This window comes from Hippocampus comes, unplaced genomic scaffold (genome assembly GCF_001891065.2).
Source record: "Hippocampus comes isolate QL1 unplaced genomic scaffold, H_comes_QL1_v1.1 scaffold153, whole genome shotgun sequence".
Lineage (NCBI taxonomy): Eukaryota > Metazoa > Chordata > Actinopteri > Syngnathiformes > Syngnathidae > Hippocampus > Hippocampus comes.
Genome location: NW_017805991.1, coordinates 753,098 through 770,478, shown reverse-complemented (window position 1 = coordinate 770,478; position 17,381 = coordinate 753,098). Strand labels below are relative to the sequence as shown.

Sequence of the window (17,381 nt, the reverse complement as noted above, 5' to 3'; positions counted from 1 at the left end):
CTAGGGACAATTTTGATGCATGTTTTTTGGAATGTGGGAGGAAACCGGAGTACCCGGAGAAAACCCACGCAGGCCTGGGGAGACCATGCAAACTCCACACATGGAGGCCGGAGCTGGAATTGAACCCGGTACCTCTGCACTGTGAGGTCGACGTGCTAACCACTGGATCACCGGGCCGCTGTTAATTTATATGTAGGGGGTAAATATTTCAGGGTATTTTACTTATATATTTTTTAACTACAGCAAGACACTATTCTAACATTGGAATATTACAACTACAAATAGATGTATGTGGTTAAAAGACAGTTACACTATTCTTGTTGATTAAACAACAGATTTTACTGTTCAAGCACAGAGATTTCCTCATGTAGACCACACTAGCCTCGGTGACCTTCTCCCTCACACATGCGTGACCCCTCTCACTGGCATCAAGGGGGCCCACGTCAGGCCTGGTGATGCCCGTGTGACTACCAAAGTATGCGTCGACAACTGGACTGCGATGCTTATGACCTGCCGGCTGGCCTGGAGGGTGCTCGTGGAGAGCGGGAGGTGGCGCGCACATGTGGCGGATCTGAGCGTGGCCTCTGAGCCAAAATGGCTCAGGTATCAGCCTTGTGCTTTCTAATATTGAAGACAACTTGTCCGGGTGTGAGTGTTTCTAAGTGTATTTTTAGGCAACTATATTTTCCAGTCCTTGTGCAGCTCCGCAAGGGGGAAGTGACAAAGGCAAGAGAGGCATGAGGGATGGGCTCTGAATGATCAAATTAAAAGCAACTTCTAATAGAACGAGTGACATACAATGTACCCTGACTTAAGCATGGAACTCAATAAGACTGAAGAGCAATTCAATATTCCTCATAGAAATTAATTAAAACAATAATCTTTTTTTTAAGGTGTTGTTGTTTTAAATGCCACTGCATTGAATTTAAAACAATAATAAAATACAATAAAAGAGAACGTTAACAGGGTCTGCCATTAAGCCTTTCGGAGTGGTAGTCATTTCAGGCCATCATGAACCAAGTTGTGGTGGCTTCTCAGTTTATCCACTTGTTTTAGCCTCTCCAGTCCGTTTAGAGTACAAAAAATGGAACTTTTATGTTATGAGTCATTTTCTTGGCTTGTTCATGTGTTCCTCTGAATCAAAACCAGCCCACGCTGCATAAAAATATTGGAAAATAAGATCAATATTATGGATGGACAGCAAAAAGGTAAACTAAAGCATGAATCATGTTGCCGCATTGAAGCTGCGCTCACGAATGCGGTACACGTGATTTAAGATCTGCATATGAAACCTTACACATGCTCGTCTTAGACTTTCAGCCCAGAAAAACACAGAAATTTTTTACCAAACATCAGTTGATTCATCCATGTGACTTGAGAGAATCCAGTTACCTCACCACATATAACATCATGCAACACACAATATTCTTTGATAGCCTTCCAGCAGTCAAAATATGTTGCAATTCCACCTTAACAACTAGGTGAATCGGCCAAGCCTTCAGATTTGCATACACTGTACTTCAAGAAGTGTTTAATTTGCATGTAAGTTGAGCTCTTCCTGCTTCAAAGCAGCGTGTTGATTACTCTGCAAAAGCACGTCAAAGCAATTTAGTGTGTGCATGCGAGGGTGTGTGCGCGCGCGCGTGTATAATGTGAGCCTCTACAAAAAGGAAATTCTTCAAAACGTATGCTTTTAACTTTCACATAGAAACAGATTCTGTATGTTCCCGTTATTTTTTTCTCCGCAAGAGTACACATACGGACCCACCTTCAATTTGGTCGAAATTTTCCATTGATCTCAATTATTTTGTTGCAATATGTTGCTAAAGTTCATAAAGTCTGTAGTAAAAGTACAGGGAATATTTAAGCAACTCTTTAAACACTCTTAACTCTAATCTAGCTCATTATTTACAATTTATTGGCCTCTCATGTAAAAGCCACCATACATACCACTACTTTTTGACAAGTGTGAATAATCACATACGTGTCAAAGCGCTCAGAGAAAGAGCAAATAGTTGCATAATTATAAGATTGTCCTAAAGACTGCAAAAGCCTGAGGGTGAGGTGCGTGTGTGTGTGTATGATTATGTTGTTGGGGATTTGTTTTCAATGCCAAAATGCTCAAAAAGTCCCCCTATCTGAGAGAGGGGTCAAATCCAAGCCCTGAAAGTAAAGCCTACCACAGTTTGTACAGTTCGTCACAGTAATCAACCGGCAGGTAAGTGATTTTTTTTAAGAGTGTGTGAACATGTATATGTATGTGTATACAGTGAAACTCCTCTAGAACGAAACCTACATGGGCGAAAATACCCCCTTATGTGAAAAAATCTTCATGCATTAACACAATTCCCATTCTCCTGCCCCCCATACGACGAAAAACCCCCTGTTGCGTTATACGAAATCATTTTCTCTGCTCCAGCCTCGCAAAGACATTCACTACAACGAAGTTTTATCCAACAGCGACCTCTACCGGTTCGTTCGGAAACGGCAACAGCAAACACCACATTGGTTTACATAGTGAACAATGTTTATTTCGGTCACAGCTGCGAGTTTCCTGGACTCAACAAACTCATAGCTGCTCTGCCATTGCCAAGAGGGACCTAACTGGAGCGCTTCTCTCTCATTAGCGCTCCAGTTAGCGTAATGTTTTTAGCCTTCGAGAGCTAACTAGGCCAGTCAACTGTGACCGCTGATTAGCGGTTGACCTCAGACTTTGGATGTGTATTTCCTGAAATATGTTTTGTGGGGATCCAGTTGGGGAAAAAAAGAAAATAACGATTTCACTGCATTGCATTTGCAGAATGTCCGTAGGAAGAAATAAGAAAACAATGTCTCCCAGCAATTGCCATCATGTTTTGTGTGTTTCTGTGCGACTCAGCATTCACCCCAACTTACGGTCAGTCATCTACTGCCAAGCTGTGGCCGCCGGAGGGAAAAAAGAGTGGGAATTTGCTTGGAATAAGTTCCAGACCTCTAGTAAAACCTCAGAGAAAGACCAGCTTCGAAAAGCACTGTCATGCACCAAGAAGATCTGGCTTCTAAGCAGGTGACCTGAACAATGACTTTCGAACTTGATGATGTTTCATACTTTGTATTAAATCTGATAAAAGGTTGAATAACAAGATCTGATTTTATGACGGCCACAGATAAGCCTAGAAGTCCAGAAGACTTGCTAAAGAATGTCTTGGTTATCTTGCAGATACTTGGATTACACTTTGGACCCTGAGAAGATACGTCTGATGGATGTTACTTCGACTATTAACTACATTGCCACAAATGTGGCGGGGCATGGATTGGCTTGGAATTTTATTCGTGCACACTGGGACTACGTTAGTCAGGGGTTAGTTCTTCTTCTTCACTTTTCAACACTGTACATCTGTGCTGCCATGACGTATGTCAGAATGTGTATCTATCTATCTATATATCTATCGAGAGAGAGAGAGAGAGAGAGAGAGATCCATCCATCCATCCATTTTCTGAATCGCATTATCCTCACAAGGGTCGCGGGGTGTGCTGGAGCCGATCCCATTGTCTTCGGGCTGTAGGCGGGGGACACCCTGAACAGGTTGCCAGCCAATCGCAGGGCACACAGAGACGAACAACCACCCGCGCTCACACTCACACCTAGGGACAATTTAGAGGGTTCAATCAGCCTGCCATGCATGTATTTGGAATGTGGGATGAAACCGGAGTCCCAGAGAAACCCATGCAGGCACGGGGAGAACATGCAAACTCCTTTCCTGTGTCGCTTGTTCAGCAGGAGAAGGGGTACAATCAGTGTAGTGAGAAATAACTGCCACGCCAATGCTCACCAGTTGCTTACATAGATGAAGGGAGATCAGGAGAGTCAGGTAAAGCCAAACCAAAGACTATCTAGTGGGGGAGAAAAAATGCAGGCTTGCAATTTTTTTCCTCACGGAGATTTGTCACGGTGAATGACTGATGAGGAGGGACAGGGGCAGTGTGTGTGTATTAGATTTGAGCAGTTTCTGTATTTATTATTAAGAAGGCGAGAAATACAAGGGATCACAGGAGCTTTATGTGTTTAGCGTGCGCTGCTAATTCATTTATGAGGGCGTTTCATATTGATGACTCTTTTGTGAGTCAGTGATTTGTAGGCACACACAAATGACTTTAATTCCGCGACAAGTTGTTTTGAGAACGCGGCAGTGACCTTTCCAATTAATTTTCTTTTCCTCCAACGTGATTTCACAGTTACACTGCTTCGCCACCGTGAGTCACAAATTCACAAGGCGGCATACAAATACGGTGAAATCTGTGCGTATGCGGGATCCACGTTGTCGTCGGTTGTCATGTTTAATATTGCGCCACGGCCACTGGAGCTTTATTATTGATGAGATCGATGCTTGGATTGAGCCAAGCCAGAAATGCAGGACAACCTGATGCCCTTGGGCTCTTTCTGTCCACCCCCCCCCCCCATTATGCCTCCTCCATTTACCTCACAATATTATCTTCTTTCCCCCCCACTGCTGTATTCAGACAGTTGTGAACTGTAAGTGTTCACCTCAAGGGGTGCGAGGCAAGCACCACTGGCCCCGATGCTTTGACGGACAGGGCGGTGAAGACACCTCCCGCAAAATGGGAGAGGAGGGTGGCCAAAGGCGATATACGAAGTGCCAGACAGCCTAGAACTAGCACGGAGGTGTAAATTCTGCTATCTTGTCAACAGATGCACATTTGTTGATTTTGCCCTCAAGCGATTTTCTTCAGGACTAATACAGATCTCAAGCATTCACCTTTTCTCTAATGATAAAAAAAAAAAAAAAAAAAAAGCATCATATATTAAGAGAATATTTTTATGATCATTTTGGACACATAACTGACAGATCCCACACAGGATAAGTGTATTTTTTTTTAAAGAAGAAAAATTGCCCATCTTGGATTTTATGAAAACATGGTTGTTAGATAATTTATTTGAATAGAAAGAAATAAGCAGTTTGTGCATCATGACAATTCAATGGGTATTCCACTGCTCATTTTGCTGGGGTCAGCATGATACCTTTTAAACACACTAACATGTAGATGTGACAATGAAACACAGAAGACCATCTCACCTAAATCACATTTTTCTAAGAGGATGAAGAAAATATGTTCGTGAGTATTACAATTACTGCAACATCAACACTTGTGGCGTTAGCTTGTCGGTGGTGTTTCCCATTGTGTGTAAAGCATTACGCTTGCAGAGTTTTGTAAAACAAAATTGTGCTCATGGCAAACTGATGCTTGTTGTGAATTTCACTGCCACAATATCTACCGCACATAAACTCTGCATTGTTTAGGGTTCCGAAAAAAAAAAAAAAAAAAAATCCCTCCCAAAAGAACGCTAAACAACATAATCCAACACGTTCGTTTATACACTCAACAGTCCAAAGAAGTGGTAGGAAATGAGGGAAAACACTTGTGTGGGTGTACCACCAACAACTAAATGGTCAAATCATAACCACTTCAAACCACTCAGCTAAAACCAAGGCAATGACCTTGTAAAATATTCTCTCATTTTTTGCACTCATCCCAGATTATGGAAAGTTTGCATTATATTTCAGAGATGTTACCTGATTTAGCTTTTTAAAAAAATGATCAGAAAGAATTTTGTCAATCAACAAAATGTTCAATAAATAATACATGCCTGATGATGTCAATCACAATTAACTTTTGGATTAGCTCAAATTATGTTGTGTAGGTGCAGCCAATAACAATGGTGGGTATATTCTTGTCTGTTCTGTCAGTCTAGCTTTCTGTGTAGGGGCGAACCCTCAGGGATAGACTCACCCGCAATAGGTGAAAAAATAAATAAATAAATAAAAATGTTAAGTCTCTGTAAAGTGAGACTAAATGAATTAATCAATGAATTTGACACAGAAGTGTGAACAAACTGCCAAATTTGAATAATATATTTTTTTAAATCACCAGGTATATAAAATTGTGACAAATCAAGCCATTCTCTCCGCTCTCTGAAACTGTGGGCGTGTCCACCGAATGCGCTGAAACCCACACACTGCTAAGCTATCAACTTTCAATCAAATTCCACTAATTACAACCTGGAAAAATGGATGATACTTTGTCCAGCATCATTCTTATGCAAACACATAACTACATGTTTAAGACACAAAAATATGTTTACTTGAAGCCTCAGGTGGCCGAAACAGATCCCACTGGGTCATCGCAGGGCTTACCCACACCACAAATACGAGGCACGTTACAGCGGCCATGCACTGAAAAAAAAAAAGTACTTGATTTTGGTTGCACATGATTAAAACGTGTGAAGATAATACATATTATTTGATTATGTTTGAGGAAAACATGGGGAAATTACATCGGGTTACCACATTTTAATCATGCGCAACCGATGTACATGTTCAAATTAAGTAAATCAAGCGTGCCAAAACAAAGCCCAGGGCTATGCACTGGCCGTCATTTTAAACACCCTTTTAAAACACAGTGTAATTGCATTGCAATAAAAAAAAAAATTAAACAACATGCTGCGCAAATTGCTGTGGCTGCATGTTAACTATATGCCTTTAAAAGACGGGGCATGGTAGAGTTGTCATGTATCAGGGCACTTATGTGTTTCTCCAAGCATTCAATCAATGGTTGAAAGCAGTTTTCAACCATCGGATAAGAAAACGATGCTAAAAAACACACACTTCATTAGAGTGGGTATTCCTGTGACAGCGAGCTAGATATGTACATTCCTCCAATAAATCTGCAATACAGACGGACCCCAAGCCAACACTACATTGGAAAAATTAATAAATAAATAAAGCATCAGATAAAAATGAGCAATCTTCACTGAATGATTTATCCAGACGTCCTTCCTCTCTTCCTGTGTGTCACTTTCAGCCACAACAGGCTTTCACAACTACTCAAAAATAAGCCTCACTGACGACAACCACGACTCTGAGGCCCTGGGAACTCCAACTTGCAAAGGGAGACATCAGTGTGTCAAACATTTAGGCTGCAGTGTCCCAAGAGACGGTCAGTTGAGCCGGGCTGCGTACGACTGCGCGTGGAGGCCGGGCCGGTGATGTCAGCACGCGGGCCGCCGTGATGGTCATCTGCGGTTTGGGACTGCAACGAATGGCGGCAGCTGGGAAAGACTCCCGAGGGAGCGCTGGGAAAGTGGCCACAAAGACGGGACGGAACGGGGTGGGATGGGGGCGCGGGGGGGACACCCTGGGTGCAGAGTTTTAAAAACAAAGTGATGATGTTCTCTTTCTGCGTAGTATTGTCATATGCATTTGCTAAAATCATCTTGTGTGACGCTCTCACACCACCCACCATTTATATTACAATGGAAAAGCCTGAGCTGAGTCAGACCATCATTTTGTGTGTGTGCGTCTGGGTGAGTGCGCGTGTTTGTGGACAGTGAAGAGATGCAGGCAAAGCAAAAGGCAGCTGAGAGGGTTATACACACTCCGACATGCTTTTCACTCTTGACACGGTCGAGGATAAACATCGATTTCCTGGACTGACGTTAACACCCCTGTTGAGTAAACACGCACCTTGCTCGGAACGGCGACAGGCGACACAACGCTGCTCCTGCACAGTCGGCTGCGCGCGCGCATCTCCAGTCGTCCGCTGAGCGCTTGCAGGCCCAACAAACAGCGCCACTTCAGGGTTCATGGCACTTTCAGTCTGATCTCCCCACATCGCTGCAAAACATGGAGAGCAGACGCCTCTATTGTGGTGTGCATGTTACTAAGACTTTATTAAGTGTCATGACCCACAAGGAAAGAAGCTGCGGGATATTTCTTAGCCTTCTTGTGAGGGATTTATGTTTTATTTTATAGCATTTTCTATTTATAAAAATAGAATTGTAACTAGTGTTGCCATCGTGACCAGGAAAAGTAACTTAGTTACTTTACTGATTACTTGATGTGAAAAGTAACTTCAGTTCCTGATTTTAAGTAACTAAGTTCGATTACAAGTTACCTTATTACATTCAACAGATGCCGAAAAAAACGCTTTACATCAAATTGACGATTAGTTTTGCCGACACTTAATTGACGATGTTTAAGAGTAAGGCTTCTTTTTAATCCATCTATCCATCCATCCATTTTCCGATCCGCATCATCCTCACAAGGGTCGCGGGGCGTGCTGGAGCCTATCCCAGCCGTCCTCGGGCAGTAAGCAGGGGACACCCTGAACTAGTTGCCAGGCAATTGCAGGGCACACAGAGACGAACAACCATCCGCACTCACGCTCACACCTAGGGATAATTTAGAGTGTTCAATCAGCCTGCCATGCATGTTTTTGGAATGTGGGAGGAAACCGGAGTACCTGGAGAAAAACCCACGTAGGCACGGGTAGAACATGCAAACTCCACACAGTACCGAACCCGGTACCTCTGCACTGTGAGGTGGAGGCGCTAACCATTCGACCACCAGGTCGCCGCTTCTTTTTAATTAAATATAAAATTAAGGTGCCATAAGTAATTATTTTAACTGATAAAAATCAGTCTTTCTAGACTCAACATAAAGAAGTTCAAGTTGGGGACGTCACGCAGCCTCGTGGGTCTTTCTCTTTTAGTGCTATAAATCTCACTTCAGGAAAAGTGTCTTCAATGTAGCATGATGGCGATGTTAATGATTAACTTCCGCATCCATGAAGTTCCACTAATGACAACAATGTCATCGTCAAATGTCCCTAAAGTCACATTCAATTGGGAGAACATTTTGAGGGTGATATGCCTTACAAGTCACACAACTTGCAAGGTGAACTGTGATTGCACGCGCAAACAAATAGGTGGTCAACCAAAGTCCGGGAAGAACTTTAAGGTTTCGCCGTATAGCGCTGAACATTTTGTACACTTCCAACTACCGTAATTTACTGTGTCAACATTCTGAATCATGTCACTTTCAAAAAAATACTTCACAGAAATTCTGCTTTGTGTTTTAATGGTGGTGGTGTTTTAAGTAAGTTTGAGGATCTTGACCAAAACAGAACGGCAGACCCACCGTAAATGGTGGGATTATATTTATATTGCTTTAGTGTGTGTGTGTGTGTGTGTGTGTGTGTGTGTGTGTGTGTGTGTGTGTGTGTGTGTGTGTGTGTAAGTGAGTGAGAGCAAGAGTTCCAGAATGGACAGAAATAGATGCCAACTGAGTCAGCCCCAGACAAACTGGGTAGCCACTAACGCTACTAAAGAATTCCTCACTTGTTCTACAAACCTGATTTTGTTTTTGCATGTGTGTGACTGTGAAAGCTATTAAAAATAAATCTTTAAATGATTATTGATTGAGGATTGACTAAAATCCCACATAACAGGTGCTAAATTGCATGTTTAAATTTGAATTGATGTCCTTGGAAGTGTTAGTGGAAGAAGAAAACAAACTGAGGAAACTATTCGTGATTAACAGAAAGTAAATCGATTGCACTGATCATTTTTGGGAAGACAGGAGCTGCATAAAAGCTGTGTTTGATTTGACTCATCCCAAGTGTGTGACAAAATCAATGCGTTTAAAACTCTCACGTGATCAACGACTTATTTGTTCCAACTTTTTTGATGGCCTCCTTTGGTTTGTCATTGTGATGCATTTCTCCATAATGGTCCATTTTATTTTGTTTTGTTTTGCTGTTAATATTCTGGTAATATTTCTTGATATTATTATTAAATGTTTCTCCAAATTAAGGCCTCCCTCGAAATGATCATCTTAGATTGTGTTGGTGTGTCTCATGAAGTGGCTGGTGCCCGTAGATATTCCACGACTATTTCGAGATATGAGCCCCCGTTAAGCAGATTTTTTTTTTTGACTGCCGAGCAAAAATTTGAGATAAACGCGCTACATTGTCACTTCATAACAAGCACCCTGTTGGCACATGATGATTGATTTTTCAAGCTGTTTATTGCCACTCCATGTTGGAATTTGCTGTCAAGCCAAGCATAAAGCAATACACGTAAGACAGATAATATAACAATACTCACAGACATATATTATTTATCCCCTGCGAAGAAAGACTAATATTTTCACAAAGCTTTCTTGTTCTTTGGGTAGGCTGGAACACATTAATGGCATTCCCATTCACTTCAATGGGCAAGGATGATTTGAGTGTTTTGAGTCACAAGTGTGGGTAAACTTGTGTCAAAAGGCACCACTGTGCTAGCATTTAAGCGTATATAGTGTGTGTGTGTGTGTGTGTGTGTGTGTGTGTGTGTGTGTGTGTGTGTGTGTGCGCGCGCGCGCGCGCGCGGTCGCATACGCACAGGAAGTCACTGGAGGATAGACGTGCTGCCTTTGGCAGCGTAGTGCCCTGTGCATTCACTGCTGCCATCTGATGCTCGTGTTTGTGACGGTGCAACAATGCGCGGCGGATGCTGAGAAAAGATCTGCCAGCTATAAATAGGCTCCTTGTTACAGAGGCGCACTGCAAATATAGTCGCTTTGCGTAGTGTCACTTTATACCACATCACTAACAAACCTCCTCCACACACACACACACACACACACACACACACACACACACCCTCCCAAAGGCAGTAGCCAAAGTTAACTGGACTCCCCTTAACGGCTTCATTATGGCAGAGTGCGTCATGGGTGGAAAGAAAGACTTGAAAAACAGGAAGAAAGGGAGAAGGAAAGAAAGGAAAGACGGGGGCGGGCGGCGGTGTAGATGTGGGACAGATTACGGTGACGGTGTGGGTGTATGTGTGTGAGTGTGTGTGATTTAACAGAGACCAGGCTTCCCCCATTCCCTTGGCGGGTTTAGGAAACCTCCATAGAACAATAACAGAGGGCAAATATGACAGGGCGTTTCCTCATGTCATTCGCTTTTCTCTATTTCCCTCTTTTAGTGCTAATTTACTTTGTTTCTTTGTCCTCTTGTTACAGTGTTCTTCCATCTCTCTCCCTTCAGTATCCTCACCTTGTTTTGACTGGCTTTCTTTTGTTCTTTTGGCGTTACTCTTGACATCCCGCTTTTAATGTGTGGACAAGAGGACATGTATGTGCTTGTGTGTGTGTGTGTGTGTGTTCACACATTAAATCCTTCATATGACATCATGCACTGACGCCGGTTTACATTAATGTGTCTGTAATATTGGTATTCGGTCATATAGTGAGTGTGTATGTTCTTGTTTTCGTATGTTTGTGTAGTACAACCACGGACAAATATATGAATAATGGACTATGCAGCTGACTTGTCGTCGGGAAAGGTGAAGCCAGCGGAGACCATCTTACGTTGTCAATTGTTGAGCCCGCCAAATATGAATACATTGAATAGTCCGTGTGGTTTTCATGTTATTTTCTGTCTCTACGGTGAAAATGCCACCGTATATGGCATACGGGTTGTACCAATAAGTCTGGGAGAAGGGCCACATGCTCATTTCATCAGTAAGAATGCAAATTAAATGTATATTTCTGATTGCTACTCAAAGATTCGTCTGCATTATGTAGTCAGAATCACAGACAATGAAATGAAATCAAGTGACGGTACGGAAGATGATACACTTTGAATGGTTGATGCCAACCGTGAAGTTCATTCTATGAGAAGCTCTCATTACTCCACACAGGGATCCCAGTATAAAAACATGCACTGATAAGAGTGTTTTCAATTTAAAAAAAATATAACATAAGTTGTCAATAACATTAGCAACGCAAGATGGCTGCCCTACGGCTTTCGCCACGAGGCGCCTCTTGATAGTCCTTTCAAATAAAGGCGCATGGGCACAACCCTTGAAGATGGCATCTTTATTGTGTGAGCTTTTTCACAAGGAATGGCCATTAGGCTGTGTGTGTGTTTCTGTTTTTGGGGGGGGTGAGAGATCACACAATAAATCCTTCCTATGACATCAGACAATGAGTCCGTTGACATACAGTGAAACTGTGTTCTTGTTTTTCTATGCTTGTGTGACACAACTCCTTATCCCACCATAACTGTGTGGACATTTTGGCAAAACCACCCTATTAGACTGTGTGTGTGTGTGTGTGTGTGTGTGTGTGTGTGTGTGTGTGTGTGTGTGTGTGCATGCATACAGACGTGCGTGTGTTTGAGAGACACATCTGGCAAGGATTTCAAGAATTTTTCCCCTCCTTGTTGCTTTCCAACTTGAACAAGTGACTTCTTCACACAAAAAAAAGTTGGATGGAATCTTAACGCTATAAATAAAACAGCAGTACCTTTCTCTTAACTCGCCCTCTCTCTCCCCCACACACACACACACACACACACACACACACACACATAAAACACAGTGGCACACAGCCACGCACAATGTGACGCAACAAGCGCTGGTCATGTTCCCAAGGCCCAGTTCTCAGAGCAGTTTGACTGAAGGCCTTTGTCTTAGCCCACTTTAAAAATAAAACCAGAGCAAGGTTACTGCACACACGTATCCACACACACACATATACACACACACACACACACACACACACACACACACACACACACACACACACACACACACACACACAGTGTGACACATATCCTTACAGTCTCTTTGTGCGTGAACTAAGACTGACCCTCGGTGGAAAAGGACCACGATGCCAAGTCATGATGCTGTGAGCGTGTGCATGCGTACACCAAGTGCACACGAATGGCTTGTTCCACTGAGCATCCATCGCAAAGTATAAATATTTGCTTGTACAACACCCATGGCGTTCACGTGCACGCACAGACACGAGCACGCGCGCGCTGGAACATGATCACATCACCTGTCCATTCAAGTGGTGGCCACAGGAACTTGATCGTCCAGAGGCCACAATCCCGTTAACGTTTCTTATCTGCTCAGCGAGTTTAGAGACACAATGTCCGAGACTTCCGCGTTCATCGTTTTGCTTTTTACAAAAGATCACGGGTCATTCAACATTTGCAGAAACACAGCCTGTCTCACCACGGGATGGGATAAAAAGATACAGTAAGCAACCATGCTGCCATTGATCATTTAAAATTTACACAGCTACAGTATTTCTCTGAAGCTGTAAAGACACCAAGTACTTAACTTTCAGTTGTATATGATTAAAATGGTGTCAAGTGACGTAGATTTCTTCTCTTTCCCACAAAAAACATTGAAATTATATATATTACATTATAAGTATGTTATATATGTACATTTTCACCATGGACAACGTATCTGAATTAAATAAATCAAATGGAACCAAAGGATTGTTGTCCCCTATGTAGACTGGTCACGATAATTACTATCTGGACTTTTTTTTTTTTTTTTAAACAAGACTCGATAAATGCTCATTTACATGCGTGTTTGTTTACACCTCAGCAGTCAGCCAAGCTGTACAAAGCTGTTATCTTGGCAAAAGGCGCCTACATTTGAAGAATAAAAATTATCAAAACATTTTCTATTTTGCTTAACATTTTTCGGTTCATCAAACAATTCCCTCAGAATCTCTTCATAATGTCGACGGGCGACTGAAGTATCAACCTACAATTCAGGACATTTTAAAATAATGAATAAAAACACTGATTTAGAGGGTGTTTCCAACATTTTGATTGGTACTTACTGGATGTTAGGTCAGTGTGTCACAGGTCAACTCTAGACAGAGCCTGAACTGTAAAGGACATTCACGGGGGGACTAGGGGTTTGGGGCACCTGCTGAATCAGGCGCTTCTACGCCACATAGTGTGTGACAGAACTTGATCCACTAATATCATCTGTGTTGCTATTTGTGTCCAGTGCAAACACACTGCGGTCCAATAATACCATAGTCTGTCACACACATGCATCGCTCTGTGAATGCATGCTCACGCGGTGAATGTCACACGTATGTGCTCTGGTTTCAGCCGCGCCAACCATCCTAGCAACACATTATACAAGCTAGGACTGTGTAACACATACACGCACACACACACACCCACACACACACACACACACACACACACACACACACACACACACACACACACACACACACACACACATAGACGCTAGTTGGCCATAGCTGGCAGTAAGGCCCTGTTCATCAGATGCTTGAAAGGACACCCCCGAGAGGGGTCCTTTTCACAGTAATAGCACCCAGCAGCACTTAACGCTGACCCGGTGGCTCTCTCTCACCGCGCTGAAGGGGATGCGAGTTGTCACTTCCACAGCTCGCGCCCCTCTTCGCTCCACGCCAAGTGGAGGAAGAAGAGTCTTTCATGGACACGCCACTCCAGAGGCGGCATACTCGAGCGCAATCCAAAGCACTCGCTTAGCCCTTGTCCTCCGTGGAGTGCGAGCGCTCTAATTGGAGTGAATGAGCAATTGGTAAATGGCGATGAGTCTGAAATATTTCTGATTATGTTCAGGTGGCTTGTTCTGGAGCGGGATGAGCACACTGAATGCGTTCAATGTATGCACACAAATGAATGGCAAGTTAATGGGGAAAAAATGAAAGTTGCGAACAAGAATGAACAGTTGCTCTACAGAACCACAGTGGAAACCATACTTTGCAACAGGAAAATATTCACGGTGTTTTGCTATTTCCATGTATTTTTTATAGCCTCATACCAAATGATTTTTCCTCAAATATTTACACAGAGCACCTCATATTGACAAAATGGAAAAAAAAAGTTTTTGAGGGAGATTTTTGTAATTTCCTGAAAAAATAAAAAGCTGAGGAATCGCATGCTGATCATCCTTGAGATTCATGTATATTTATGTGTGTGTATGTATGTATGAATGTATATATGTATGTACAGTATCTATGCAAGCATGCATGTTAGGGATTGAAGCGATTAGTTGACAAGACTTTTCTACCCCATACCAAGGTTTAAAGCTGGAAGATGAGGAATCGCAAATCACATTTTTTGCATTGGCCACTGTGTAAAAGAATTTCGACTTGCCCAACTGCAACCACCGCTAGATTGTAATGCTCTGTGGAGCAGTGAAATGTCTGATCACAAAGGAGACACATTTCCTACATCTGCATGGATTTGAGAGTAAGAAAATAAGCTGCTTGTGGATGACAATTGCATTGCCAATTAGCCTCGCTAACTGCTATCACAAACGCAAATAGACTTAAAATATTCGCAGCAGAGAAATATGTCTTGACGATAAATCGATCTGTGGCGCAAAAAAGGTTTTTGACCACTGTACTGTGATGAAAAAGTATTCATGACGCCACCGATTAATGGACTCTGACTGTTCAAATATGCAATGTACAGAGACATCGCGGATGAAAACCTGCTTCGGTGCACTCTTGACCTCAACAAGCGAGCAACCCGAAGTAAACAGCCAAGATATCTTTGTGAATGTCCTTGAGTGGCCCGGCCAGAGCCCAGATTTGAATCTGATATGGAACACTTCTGGAGAGATTTAAAAATGTCTGTGCACTAACGCTCCCCATTGAACTTGATCATGTTTGGTGCTGCTGCTCGGAGGAATGGGCAAAACTGCATAAAGACGGGGGTGCCGAGCTTGTGGCATCAGACTCAAAAAGGCTGCAGGCTGTAATCATCAAATTATTTATTTCCAACCAATATCATTAGGATTTAAAAAAATAAATTTTGTAAAAACACATTCTTGACTGAAACTGTTATTTTGGAGTGTTTTTTTCTAAAATGTTCTCACTGATGTGCATTGTGAAAATTTTCAGGATGTACTATAAATCTGTATAATCGCATTAGAAACAATGGAAACTAGTTCGATGTAATCTATGAATCCTAAATCTATTACCTTATTTATAACGTACCTGTCAAACAAGTCTAAAAAAAAATTTAAATAAAAAAATAAGTGAAAGGGTAACAAATGTGGATCCGTGTGCGCCTGGGAGTTGCGTCATCTTTTATTGATGTCGATTTCTGGTCCATCTCGTACTGAGCAGCCAGAACAGAGATGTGTATTCCACTTTGCTACATCGTCATTTGTTTATTTTCCTATTCTACTGTCATCATCTGATGACTTTTGTTTGACTCTTGAAGCATATTTTCCCTGATATATTTGTCGGTTTCCATACTGTATAACTGTAGGGTGCCTAGATTAAGATATTTTACTCTGGGTATCGTTTGGCTCCAGTATTTAACAATCCTCACTGGCTCGCCTTATGCAATTCAATCATAAGCAGGGTCCTCCGAAAGCACCCAATGATCAAACACCTGACCTTTCTTCATGAAGCAATATTATGATTGGTGATAATCTTCCTGGAATCCATGCATGGTTCTGAATGCGGGCTACAGCAATCTATATGCCCCTGGATAATCATGACCAACTCCACGTGCAAAGACATGGAACAAAAATGCCTTTTAAATCCGTTATGGTCCTGTAATTGCTATTGTTTGTGTCTATTCTGTGGATTCATCTATCATATATACATATAGATTAAAAAAATAATAATCATAAAATATAACTCAGACCCCAATTGATTTTGAAGGACAAGTGGTACAGAAACTGATTGATGGAAGGAAACCAAAAGAAGCTTTCAGCATGATGCACTGCTACACCACTGAAAAACACAACTACAACGGTACATGGAAACTTCCCTGCACTGAGCAATTATTGTCTTTGTAAGGGCAGAATTTCAGATTATCTAATGTTATGAGTACGCCCCTGATTGAGAAGCCAAGTGAAGTTGTTTATTTACCAACTTGTTTGGTGTTGTCTAAACACAGTCGAGTAGTGAGGGAACTCCCTTTACCTTGTCAGTGGAAAAATGAAAAAACAAGCATGTGGGTCTGCTTGGGACGAAGCCCAAAAGCCAGCGAGCGAGGGGATCTGTGTTGACAGGACAAGGTGTCATGTACTCATTCAAGTTTAACAAGACGCCAACTATCAACAGGCGTCATCCATCTTTCTTTCTTTAACTCTCCCCGCGACTTGTCCGTATCGTCACAAATCCCCCCTCGGAACATATTGTGCATATTCTGTTGCCTCTGTGGTGTGTGTGGCCGCCAACTCAGCATCACCACTGGACTTCATCACTCGTGATTTGGCAGGGCCAGGATTACGACAGCATTCCCCCGCCGCACTGTCATGATGTAAAATCAGCCCAGGCCAAGTGCCTCTCTCCTTGGGCTGGTTGGGCTGTGAGAGAAACTGCTGATGTGCTTCTTGGCAGAAGAGCCAGACAGGATGAGCATATTACTAAAGCCTTTAGGAATCAGGAAGATATCTTTTAGGATACTTGGAATTCCTTGTAGAAATGTTTCGGTCTGACACAGAAAGGTGAACTACAGTCCAGCCAAGCGAGTGTTTGAAGCGGCGAGAGAGGGAGAGGTGAGCGTTGCGGCGGTTGTCTCCCCCGTGCTCTCTTCCTTTTGAGGCCAGAGCCAGCTGGATCGCCTCACAGGTTCAGAATTATGGGACAGTTATTCGGGGAAGCCTATTATGGTATGAGGACACAACACGTTGCACTCCTCACACACACACACACACACACACACACACACACACACATCCATAGGGGGTATACCGACACAACAGGAGAGAG

The 17,381-nt window shown here is 42.6% G+C and overlaps 1 long non-coding RNA gene across 1 annotated transcript in view; it reads right to left on the bottom strand.

The window, feature by feature from the left end:
• Positions 1–6,309: 6,309 nt before the first annotated feature.
• LOC109528969 (uncharacterized) overlaps positions 6,310–17,381 on the bottom strand; it is a 19,316-nt gene continuing 8,244 nt past the window's right edge. Inside the window, exon 2 of the long non-coding RNA XR_002170759.1 lies at positions 6,310–7,673. This is a non-coding gene — a long non-coding RNA (uncharacterized LOC109528969). The remainder of the gene's footprint in view (positions 7,674–17,381) is intronic.